The following is a 12650-nucleotide window of genomic DNA, read 5'->3' as shown; positions in this document are numbered from 1 at the left end:
CATTAATAGTGATATGGACAGTGAAGGCCAAGCTGACCAAGTCTCAGATGGAAATGGCTGTGCTCACTGGAGCAAAGGTCACAAGGATTATCCCTTAGCAAAGAACTTGGCTGCATTCTGTTCATGCCCTAAGTATCTATGGAAGTTTGAAATTAAGAGTGATGATTTAGGTATCTGGTGGAAGGAATTTCTAAGCAGCAAAGCATTTAAGATGTGGCCTATTTGCTTCTAAGAGCCTACACTTAGATGCAGGAGGAAATAAATGACTTAAAGTTGGAACTTATATTTAAAGGGGAAGAAGAGCATAAAGGTTTGGAAAATTTGAAGCCTGGCCATGTGGCAAAGAAATAAAATGCTTTTTCAGGAGAGGAATTCAACCAGGTGGCAGAGTAATCATTTACTAGGGCAATTTGCATAAATAAAAGACAGCCAAGTGATAATATCCATGACAATGGATAAAAGGCCTTAAGCATTTCTGAGAGATCTTGGAGGAAGCCCCTTCTATCATAGGTCCAGAGGCTTGGAAGGAGAAAGTAATTTTGTGAGCCAGGACCAGGACCACACAGTTCTGTGCAGCCTTGAAACACTGCTCCCCACATCCCAGACACTCTGGCTCCAGCTTCAGCTCAAAGGGCCCCAGGTATTTCTCATATTGCCACTTTGGAGAGCACAAGCTGCCTTAAGTTTTGATGACTTTCATGTGCTCTTAAAAGCCTGTGGGTGCACAGAGTGCAAAAGTGAAGGAGGCTTGGCAGCCTCTGCATAGATTTCAGAGGATATGAGAAAGCCTGGGTGCCCAGGAAGAAGCCTGCTGCAGGGACAGAACTCCTACAGAGAACCTCTACTAGGGCATGACAAGGGGAAATGTAAAATGTGGGGTTGGAGAGTCCCCAGTGGGGTACTGCCTAGTGGAGCTGTGAGAAGGGGGCCACCATCCTTCAGACCCCAGAATAGTAGATCCACCAGCAGTTGGCACCCTGTGCCTGAAAAAGCCACATGCACTCAACAGCCATGAGAACAGCCACTGGGGCAGAACCCTGTAAATCCACAAGGGCAGAGCTTCCCCAGGTCTTGGGAGCTCACTCCCTGCACCAGTGTGCCCTGGAGGTGGAACATGGAGTCAAAGGAGATTATTTTAGAAGTTTAAAATGTAATGACAGCCATGCTGAGTTTCAAACTTGCATGGAGCCTGTAGCCCCTTTCTTTTGGCCAATTTCTCACTTTTAGAATTGGGATGTTTACCCAGCACTTATACCCTCATTATATCTTGGAAGTAAATAACTTGCCTTTGATTTTACAGGCTCATAGGTGGAAGAAACTCATCTCCAGATGAGACTTCAGACTTGGACTTGGGACTTTTGAATTAATTCTGAAATGAGTTAAGACTTTGGGGAACCATTGAGAAGGAATAATTATATTCTGAACTGTGAGAACCATTTGTGGGGCCAGGGACAGAATGATATAGTTTGTATGTATGTTCTCTCCAAACCCCATGTTGAATAATAATCCCCAGTGTTGGATGTGGGGCCTAGTGAAAGGTGTTCCTGTAATAGGGGCAGATTCCTCATGACTTGGTGCTGTTGTCACCATAGTGAGTGTATTTTCATGAGATCTGGTCATTTAAAATGTGTAGCACCTCCCTCCCCTTCTTGCTCCTGTTTTTTCCATGTGAAGATGCCTGCTCCAGCTTTGCCTTCCACCATGAGTAAAAGCTTCCCAAGATTCCCCAGAAGCAGATGCTGGCGCTATGCTTCCGGTACAGCCTGAAAAACCTTGAGCCAATTGAACCTCAGGTAAGTCTTCATAGCAATGCAAGAATTGCCTAATATAGGCAGTAACATACATGTTCCATGTTCTATCCTAAACATGGAAACGCAGGCATGTCATAAAATAAAACAACCGGTTAAAACTGAAGAGATGAAAAGTTAACACCTATAAATACATTTCAACTTTTCCACTATTTCATTTTGACTTGTCTGAATGTTTTTCTTAATCTAAATATATCTTATCATCTAAATGCATCTAATTTGGAATAAATTGTCTATATTCCCAATAAATTCCGTTTAATTTCATCTGTTTTTAAATTTTCTTAAAAGAAGAAAAACAGAAATCAAGGCCAAGAAAAGAAAAATTACACGCTTAATATAATCATCCATTATTAAAACCTAGGTTGCCAGGCAGACTACCATGCCTTAGAGAGTCCACTGAGAGTAAAAGATGATTATAGATTTACACTGAATATCTCATTTAAAGTTTGCTCATGTTTAGCTATCCAAATCTGATTCCATAGATTATTTTTGTCGCAAGTAACTATGGTGGCTATCCTCAAAAGATTTGTAAGAAAAGCATTGCATAGAATCAGAGAAAAGGTTGAACAATTTAATAAATTGGAAAGCCAAATCCAACCTAGAAATCTCAGCAAATGATTCATGGATGTTCCTTCTGCCTCGCGGAGACATCTGCCTGATACTCAGATCCCTAATACTTCTTCTGGGATCTGATTGGCTCAGATTTAAGTTAGGTGTCTAGGTGTCTACCCAAATTTTCCAGAAGTCTTACAACAGCAAATGGCTGCTAAAAGCCCACTTTGTTGGTGGAGCTTGGATTATCAGAGCAATTATGTTGGAAAGCAATCCCAGTAGATGTTATCTAATTGGTACCATTTGGACTAGAGGCAATTAGACAGTTTGCATATATTTTAAATTATTATTGTAGACACGAATCCATTACTGTATTTTCCACATTTGGAGTTACTAAAAGGATTATATTCCACAGGCTTTAATAAATAGGTGGATGATGATGATAACTTTAGTGATAATTGATAATTGCTTTAGGTTCCAGATGACATTAGAGTAAATATAGTATGCCGTCATCAGACAGAAAAAAATAGAAAGAAACAGAGCAGATGAGAGAAAAGGAGAGAGATGAAGCAATGGAGACAGAGAGATAGAGAAAAGGAGATAATTTTTCTGAAATTTGTGAATGGGGCCGGGCGCAGTGGCTCATGCCTGTAATCCCAGCACTTTGGGAGATTGAGGCAGGCGGATCACCTGAGGTCAGGGGTTCGAGACCAGCCTGGCCAATGTGGTGAAACCTTGTCTCTACTAAAAATACAAAAATTAGCCAGATGTGGTGGTGGGCACCTGTAATCCCAGGTACTCAGGAGGCTGAGGCAGGAGAATTGCTTGAACCTGGGAGGTGGAGGTTGCGGTGAGCCGAGATCACACCACTGCACTCCAACCTGAGTGACAAAGCAACACTCCATCTCGAAAATATAAAATAAAATTTGTTAATGGTTTAAAAATAATTAGACCTAGAAGATTATCATGTAAGTCCCAATTAAACTTATTTCTATATAAGCTGAGCTAAGAACTACAAACATTATCAATGCATAATAGTAGTTGCCTTTTTGTTGCATGCTAAGGTTCCCCCCGTAATATCAGTAGTACTTGAACAGACACATTTTGTGTAAGGACATTAAGGGCTGCCAGTAGTTCCTGGCTCCAAAGGCTTGTTTTAAACCAAGGTATTAATGAGTCTCCTGCTTAAGGACTGCAACCTATCATTCATATGTGGCATGGTTGTAGAAATTCCTAATCTTTACAAGAACCAAAGAAGCCTGGAAATGCCCCATTCAGAAAAACAAGTTTGAGACTTTGCAAAGCTCCTTTCTCTAATTCTTATGATTTCTTCTTTCACAGTGAGCTCAAGATGTCTTTGTTGAAACAGAACCTCCCAAAGTTACAGTATTGGTTTTGGGGCTCCACACAGAGAACACATCATGGAAGCTATAATTGAGGGAGACAAAGCTGTCAGGACGGCACCAAGAGAGTTAGAAAGCCCAAGAGTGGAGCATTCATCACCGTGATTCCACCTGACACTTGGCTGAGAGCATTTTGCACTAATTTGCTTTGTGCCTGTTCAGACAATCTAAAAAGAAAGGATGAGGGGACAACAGGTGTCTATTAAACAGAATAACAGCTTCTGGCAAATGAATACGTTTTACACACTTGTGGCTTTTGGAAGGATGGGGTAGTGATGAGGGGAAGGCGAATGGAGGAGGAGAAGTCAAGGATTAGAGGTCTCTCCAGCAGCCCAGGACTGCCTCTCTCTCTCTGTGGTCACAGGGGTCAGTTTGGTCCACACGGCAGACATGAAACTCAAGATACAGCCCTGGCGTATACAGGTTGGGAAGCCAGTGCTGCCTCCGGTGGTACCCCCAGACCTGCAGTTCATATTTTGAATGGGTTTAAAGCCTACTTGGCAATTACTTTTATGCTCTAATGAAATAGATTTGAACCACTTTCCCTTGATTATATTTTAAATGTTTACCCCCCTATAAATATAACTGTTCTGAGGTGGGAGGGGTTAAGCCTCTCCTATGATTCAATTAAAGACAAAAAAGCCTTGAGCTTTTCGTCCAGATAACATGCAAGAAACACCAGGGTAAAGACAAAGGGAGCTAAAGAACACATTCTAGCCTCTGTAATTGGCTCCTATGTTGAACTGTGAAGAGCTGGGACGAAAGCACAGGACAGAGAAGATGGTCTAACAAGAAACACATGGTCTTTTAAAAGTGATACACAGCTGGGACCCAAACCATGTTCCACTCACCGTCCCACCTCCAGGCACCTTCAGGCTCTTACATTATCATTGTTGCTATTTATGATTATCTGCTTGGATTATCATTAGGAAATGTGGCAATATTCAAAAGAGAATAGATGTGAATCCAATTTCTAGGGATGTGGCTAATCATTAAAATCAATCAGGGGGTGGAGCCAAGATGGCCAAATAGGAACAGCTCCAGTCTACAGCTCCCAGCGTGAGCGACGCAGAAGACGGGTAATTTCTGCATTTCCATCTGAGGTACCGGGTTCATCTCACTAGGGAGCGCCAGACAGTGGGTGCAGGACAGTGGGTGCAGCGCACCGTGTGCAAGCCGAAGCAGGGCGAGGCATCGCCTCATTCGGGAAGTGCAAGGGGTCAGGGAGTTCCCTTTCCTAGTCAAAGAAAGGGGTGACAGACAGCACCTGGAAAATCGGGTCACTCCCACCCTAATACTGTGCTTTTCAGACAGGCTTAAAAAACGGCACACCAGGAGATTATGTCCCGCACCTGGCTCGGAGGGTCCTGCGCCCAGGGAGTCTCGCTGATTGCTAACACAGCAGTCTGAGCTCAAACTGCAAGTGGGCAGCGAGGCTGGGGGAGGGGCGCCTGCCATTGCCCAGGCTTGATTAGGTAAACAAAGCAGCAGGGAAGCTCCAACTGGGTGGAGCCCACCACAGCTCAAGGAGACCTGCCTGCCTCTGTAGACTCCACCTCTGGGGGCAGGGCACAGACAAACAAAAAGACAGCAGTAACCTCTGCAGACTTAAATGTCCCTGTCTGACAGCTTTGAAGAGAGTAGTAATTCTCCCAGTACGCACCTGGAGATCTGAGAATGGACAGACTGCCTCCTCAAGTGGGTCCCTGACCCCCGAGCAGCCTAACTGGGAGGCACCCCCCAGTAGGGGCAGACTGACACCTCACACGGCCAGGTACACCTCTGAGACAAAACTTCCAGAGGAACGATCAGGCAGCAGCATATGCGGTTCACAAAAATCCACTGTTCTGCAGCCACCACTGCTGATACGCAGGCAAACAGGGTCTGGAGTGGACCTCCAGCAAACTCCAAAAGACCTGCAGCTGAGGGTCCTGTCTGTTAGAAGGAAAACTAACAAACAGAAAGGACATCCACACCAAAAACCCATCTGTACATCACCATCATCAAAGACCAAAAGTAGATAAAACCAAAAGATGGGGAAAAAACAGAGCAGAAAAACTGGAAACTCTAAAAAGCAGAGTGCCTCCCCAATCTAGCAAGGCAGGCCAACATTCAGATTCAGGAAATACAGAGAACACCACAAAGATACTCCTCAAGAAGAGCAACTCCAAGACACATAATTGTCGGATTCACCAAAGTTGAAATGAAGGAAAAAATGTTAAGGGCAGCCAGAGAGAAAGGTCAGGTTACCCACAAAGGGAAGCCCATCAGACTAACAGCGGATCTCTCGGCAGAAACTCTACAAGCCAGAAGAGAGTGGGGGCCGATATTCAACATTCTTAAAGAAAAGAATTTTCAACCCAGAATTTCATATCCAGCCAAACTAAGCTTCATAAGTGAAGGAGAAATAAAATACAGACAAGCAAATGCTGAGAGATTTTGTCACCACCAGGCCTACCCTAAAAGAGCTCCTGAAGGAAGCACTAAACATGGAAAGGAACAACCAATACCAGCCACTGCAAAAACATGCCAAGCTGTAAAGATCATCGAGGCTAGGAAGAAACTGCATCAACTAACGAGCAAAATAGCCAGCTAACATCATAATGACAGGATCAGATTCACACATAACAATATTAACTTTAAATGTAAATGGACTAAATGCTCCAATTAAAAGACACAGACTGGCATATTGGATAAAGAGTCAAGACCCACAGTGTGCTGTATTCAGGAAACCCATCTCACGCGCAGAGACACACATAGGCTCAAAATAAAGGGATGGAGGAAGATCTACCAAGCAAATGGAAAACAAAAAAAGGCAGGGGTTGCAATCCTAGTCTCTGATAAAACAGACTTTAAACCAACAAAGATCAAAGGAGACAAAGAAGGCCATTACATAATGGTAAAGGGATCAATTTAATAAGAAGAGCTAACTGTCCTAAATATATATGCACCCAATACAGGAGCACCCAGATTCATAAAGCAAGTCCTGAGTGACCTACAAAGAGACTTAGACTCCCACACAATAATAATGGGAGACTTTAACACCCCACTGTCAACATTAGACAGATCAACGAGACAGAAAGTTAACAAGGATACCCAGGAATTGAACTCAGCTCTGCACCAAGCAGACCTAATAGACATCAACAGAACTCTCCACCACAAATCAACAGAATATACATTTTTTTTAGCACCACACCACACCTATTCCAAAATTGACCACATAGTTGGAAGTAAAGCTCTCCTCAGCAAATGTAAAAGAACAGAAATTATAACAAACTGTCTCTCAGACCACAGTGCCATCAAACTAGAAGTCAGGATTAAGAAACTCACTCAAAACCACTCAACTACATGGAAACTGAACAACCTGCTCCTGAATGACTACTGGGTACATAGCGAAATGAAGGCAGAAATAAAGATGTTCTTTGAAACCAAGGAGAACGAAGACACAACATACCAGAATCTCTGGGACACATTCAAAGCAGTGTGTAGAGGGAAATTTATAGCACTAAATGCCCATAAGAGAAAGCAGGAAAGATCCAAAATTGACACCCTACCATCACAATTAAAAGAACTAGAAAAGCAAGAGCAAACACATTCAAAAGCTATCAGAAGGCAAGAAATAACTAAAATCAGAGCAGAACTGAAGGAAATAGAGACACAAAAAACCCTTCAAAAAATTAATGAATCCAGGAGCTGGTTTTTTGAAAAGATCAACAAAATTGATAGACCACTAGCAAGACTAATAAAGAAGAAAAGAGAGAAGAATCAAATACATGCAATACAAAATGATAAACGGGATATCACCACCGATCCCACAGAAATACAAACTACAATCAGAGAATACTACAAACATCTCTACGCAAATAAACTAGAAAATCTAGAAGAAATGGATAAATTCCTCGACATGTACACCCTCCCAAGACTAAACCAGGAAGAAGTTGAATCTCTGAATAGACCAATAACAGGCTCTGAAATTGTGACAATAATCAGTAGCTTACCAGCCAAAAAGAGTCCAGGACCAGATGGATTCACAGCCGAATTCTACCAGAGGTACAAGGAGGAGCTGGTATCATTCCTTCTGAAACTATTCCAATCAACAGAAAAAGAGGGAATTCTCCCTAACTCTTTTTATGAGGCCAGCATCATCCTGATACCAAAGCCCGGCAGAGACACAACCAAAAAAGAGAATTTCAGACCAATATCCTTGATGAACATTGATGCAAAAATACTCAATAAAATACTGGCAAACCGAATCCAGCAGCATATCAAAAAGCTTATCCACCATGATCAAGTGGGCTACATCCCTGGGATGCAAGGCTTTTTCAACATACACAAATCAATAAATGTAATCCAGCATATACACAGAACCAAAGACAAAAAACACATGATTATCTCAATAGATGCAGAAAAGACCTTTGACAAAATTCAACAGCGCTTCATGCTAAAAACTCTCAATAAATTAGGTATTGATGGGACATATCTCAAAATAATAAGAGGTATATATGAGAAACCCACAGCCAATATCATACTGAATGGGCAAAAACTGGAAGCATTCCCTTTGAAAACTGGCACAAGACAGGCATGCCCTCTCTCACCACTCCTATTCAACATAGTGTTGGAAGTTCTGGCCAGGGCAGTTAGGCAGGAGAAGGAAATAAAGGGTATACAATTAGGAAAAGAGGAAGCCAAATTGTCCCTCTTTGCAGATGACATGATTGTATATCTAGAAAACCCCACTGTCTCAGCCCAAAATCTCCTTAAGCTGATTAGCAACTTCAGCAATGTCTCAGGATACAAAATCAATGTACAGAAATCACAAGCGTTCTTATACGGGAATAACAGACAGAGAGCCAAACCATGAGTGAACTCCCATTCACAATTGCTTCAAAGAGAATAAAATACCTAGGAATCCAAATTACAAGGGACATGAAGGACCTCTTCAAGGAGAACTACAAACCACTGCTCAATGAAATAAAAGAGGATCCAAACAAATGGAAGAACATTCCATGGTCATGGGTAAGAAGAATCAATATCGTGAAAATGGACATACTGCCCAAGGTAATTTATAGATTCAACGCCATCCCCATCAAGCTACCAATGACTTTCTTCACAGAATTGGACAAATCTACTTTAAAGTTCATATGGAACCAAAAATAGCCCATATCGCCAAGTCAATCCTAAGCCAAAAGAACAAAGCTGGAGGCATCAGGCCACCTGACTTCAAACTATACTACAAGGCTACAGTAACCAAAACAGCATGGTACTGGTACCAAAACAGAGATGTAGATCAATGGAACAGAACAGAGCCCTCAGAAATAATGCCGCATATCTACAACTATCTGATCTTTGACAAACCTGACAAAAACAAGCAATGGGGAAAGGATTCCCTGTTTAATAAATGGTGCTGGGAAAACTGGCTAGCCATACATAGAAAGCTGAAACTGGATCCCTTCCTTACACTTTATACAAAAATTAATTCGAGATGGATTAAAGACTTACATGTTAGACCAAAAACCATAAAAACCCTAGAAGAAAACCTAGGCAATACCATTCAGGACATAGGCATGGGCAAGGACTTCATGTCTCAAACACCAAAAGCAATGGCAACAAAAGCCAAAATTGACAAATGGGATCTAATTAAACTGAAGAGCTTATGCATAGCAAAAGAAACTACCATCAGAGCGAACAGGCAACTTACAAAATGGGAGAAAATTTTCGCAGCCTACTCATCTGACAAAGGGCTAATATCCAGAAACTACAATGAACTCAGACAAAATTACAAGAAAAAAACAAACAACCTCATCAAAAAGTGGGCAAAGGACATGAACAGACACTTCTCAAAAGAAGACATTTATGCAGCCAAAAAACACATGCAAAAGTGCTCATCATCACTGGCCATCAGAGAAATGCAAATCAAAACCACAATGAGATACCATCTCACACCAGTTAGAATGGCCATCATTAAAAAGTCAGGAAACAACAGGTGCTGGAGAGGACATGGAGAAATAGGAACACTTTTACACTGTTGGTGGGACTGTAAACTAGTTCAACCATTGTGGAAGTCAGTGTGGCGATTCCTCAGGGATCTAGAACTAGAAATACCATTTGACCCAGCCATCCCATTACTGGGTATATACCCAAAGGACTATAAATCATGCTGCTATAAAGACACGTGCACACATATGTTTACTGTGGCACTATTCACGATAGCAAAGACTTGGAACCAACCCAAATGTCCAACAATGATAGACTGGATTAAGAAAATGTGGCACATATACACCATGGAATACTATGCAGCCATAAAAAATGATGAGTTCATGTCCTTTGTAGGGACATGGATGAAACTGGAAACCATCATTCTCAGTAAACTATGGCAAGGACAAAAATCCAAACACTGCATGTTCTCACTCACAGGTGGGAATTGAACAATGAGAACTCATGGACACAGGAAGGGGAACATCACAGTCTGGGGACTGTTATGGGGTGGGGTGAGGGGGGAGGGATAGCATTAGGAGATACACCTAATGCTAAATGATGAGTTAATGGGTGCAGCACACCAGCATGGCACATGGATACATATGTAACAAACCTGCACATTGTGCACATGTACCCTAAAACTTAAAGTATAATAATAATAAAATAAAATAATTAAAAAAATTAAAATCAGTCATATTTTTCGAAGACCAAAACAATGGATTTTATTCATGATCTTCAGTTTCTTTAGGCATACTAATTCATTGGATACTTTCTAAGCTCCTTGCAGTCTGACTTTTACTTATTTGACTTTGTAAATAAATAACATATGAGTCAAGCTTTCTTTAATCTTATGGGAAAAAATGGGAAGATTGTAATGCTGGATATTTAACTAGTGGTTCAATCCCTTTCCTTTTTTGTCAGCAAAAAGGATATGGGATTTGAGGAGCATCCCGATGTATCTGTATCCATAAACACCTTTCTCATTTGCTGTGTGCCGTTATTCACTCCTTTGGATGGAGTTGTTCGCAAGTGTCGTGTAGAAAGTATTACCTAATAGGATAACGGGTCAGGTAGCAATGTCTTGGCAACCATAGCTTACTAAACGGACACAGGAAACAGAAAAAAAAAAAATGTTGTTATTGGCCAGGTGTGGTAGTTCACGCCTGTAATGCCAGCACTTTGGGAGGCCAAGGCGGGTGGATCACGAGGTCCAGAGATAGAGACCATCCTGGCTAACACGGTGAAATCCCGTCTCTACTAAAAGTACAAAAAAATTAGCCGGACGTGGTGGCAGGCACCTGTAGTCCCAGCTACTCGGGAGGCTGAGGCAGGAGACTAGCGTGAACCTGGGAGGCGGAGCTTGCAGTGAGCCGAGATTGCACCACTGCACTCCAGCCTGGGCGACAGAGTTGAGACTTCGTCTCAAAAAAAAAAAAAAAAAAAAAAGTTGTTATCTTAGAGAAAGTATGGGAAACCACAAAGTTAAGCATAATCTGCATAGTGCCCCCGATGGGATTCCTATGCTAATAGATTTTCAAAAAATCTATACCATTCGCAGGTTGAGAGTCATAACATAGGAGAAGGAGCACATACAGGACAGGTGGCCTTTGTCCACTTTATAATTTTTCATAAGCCAGATAGGTCCACTGCATTGAAAAAATTATTTTGCTTTCCGAAGTTCACAATGCTGTTTGTAAATGATACATTAAATCTTTCAGGAGTTTTTAATTTCACTTATATAATCCAAATGTTCTTAGGGCTTATGAATAATGAGCAAAATCATTTTTTGTTTAATGATTTTACATGTCTATTATTTTAACACAAGCAATAAACATAACAAAGAAAGAAAAATAATTTTGAAAAACATGACTACACAGAAATCGCCACTGCCATCATTAGAGAAATGTTACTTTACACATTTTAATCCATGTATATACATATACATATAAATATAACGACAAAGATAAATGTGATTATAGAACAACAGATAAAGAGAGAAACAAGGAGACTAATGGATGGAACAATGGATAAATATGTGTGGATGAATGGATACATATAAATAATAAGATAAAATGCATCTGTGCAATTTTAAGTTTGAGAGCATTTAATATTATTTGAATTTTATAGGCTAAATTCAAATTGCAATGAAACTAATAGAATCACTCAATTTTAGGGAAATATTTTATCCCCATGTGAACTATTTGTTCCTAAGAGATATTACAGATTATAGAAACAGATAACCATAAAAATTGAATGCATAGGAATCATTCTGTTTTTCTGAAAAAAATGGTTCTCAATTGTAGTCAATCTCTATTGACCCCAAAACCATAAAAATTTATAAAATTAACATATTTTCTTCCACATCTAGTTCCCTTGACTCAGCATCTCATTTTCTGTTTCAAGGTTCATGATTTTTTAAATTATGTCCTACAACTCTATTCTGTTTGTTTCAATAATTGCCATGAATGGTATCACCAGTTATTATTATGGCGAGGCTACTTCTGAGTTCGTGATATTTATTTACATCCATGTTGGCTCTTGACTGACTAAATGCCTGTGTTGGTATCATTATTTTTTCTTTCTTTAATGATCTAAGTACTCATCTACTTGTATCAGTTTTCTGGACGGAAGGTTCCTTCATTCATACATTCTGGCATGTGTGAGAATGCGTGGTGCCTTTCAGCTAGCAAGATAACCTGTGTATAAAATATGCCTGTGCTACCTTGTTCCTCAGTGCACTGCAGACACCACCATGCTCTCTTCTGACATTTAATGCTGCACTCATCTTTTTAGTAGGATTCCTTCATTCCTCTTTTGAATGATTAAGCTCCATGAAGTTTTGTTTGAGTTTGCATTGGGGCAGTAAGGTCTCAGAAGATTTTGTAGGTCTTTTAGTCTATAAATTCTTCTC

At 40.8% G+C, this 12650-nt stretch overlaps 1 long non-coding RNA gene across 1 annotated transcript in view; it reads left to right on the top strand.

The window, feature by feature from the left end:
• LOC129481736 (uncharacterized) overlaps positions 1-3999 on the top strand; it is a 178343-nt gene extending 174344 nt beyond the window's left edge. The window contains exons 4-5 of the long non-coding RNA XR_008657494.2: positions 1675-1793; positions 3702-3999. This is a non-coding gene — a long non-coding RNA (uncharacterized lncRNA). The remainder of the gene's footprint in view (positions 1-1674; positions 1794-3701) is intronic.
• The last annotated feature ends 8651 nt before the right edge of the window (positions 4000-12650 follow it).

This window comes from Symphalangus syndactylus, chromosome 5, assembly GCF_028878055.3.
Source record: "Symphalangus syndactylus isolate Jambi chromosome 5, NHGRI_mSymSyn1-v2.1_pri, whole genome shotgun sequence".
NCBI lineage: Eukaryota > Metazoa > Chordata > Mammalia > Primates > Hylobatidae > Symphalangus > Symphalangus syndactylus.
The sequence above is the reverse complement of the archived record's forward strand: the minus strand, read 5'-3'. Positions and strand labels throughout refer to the sequence as shown.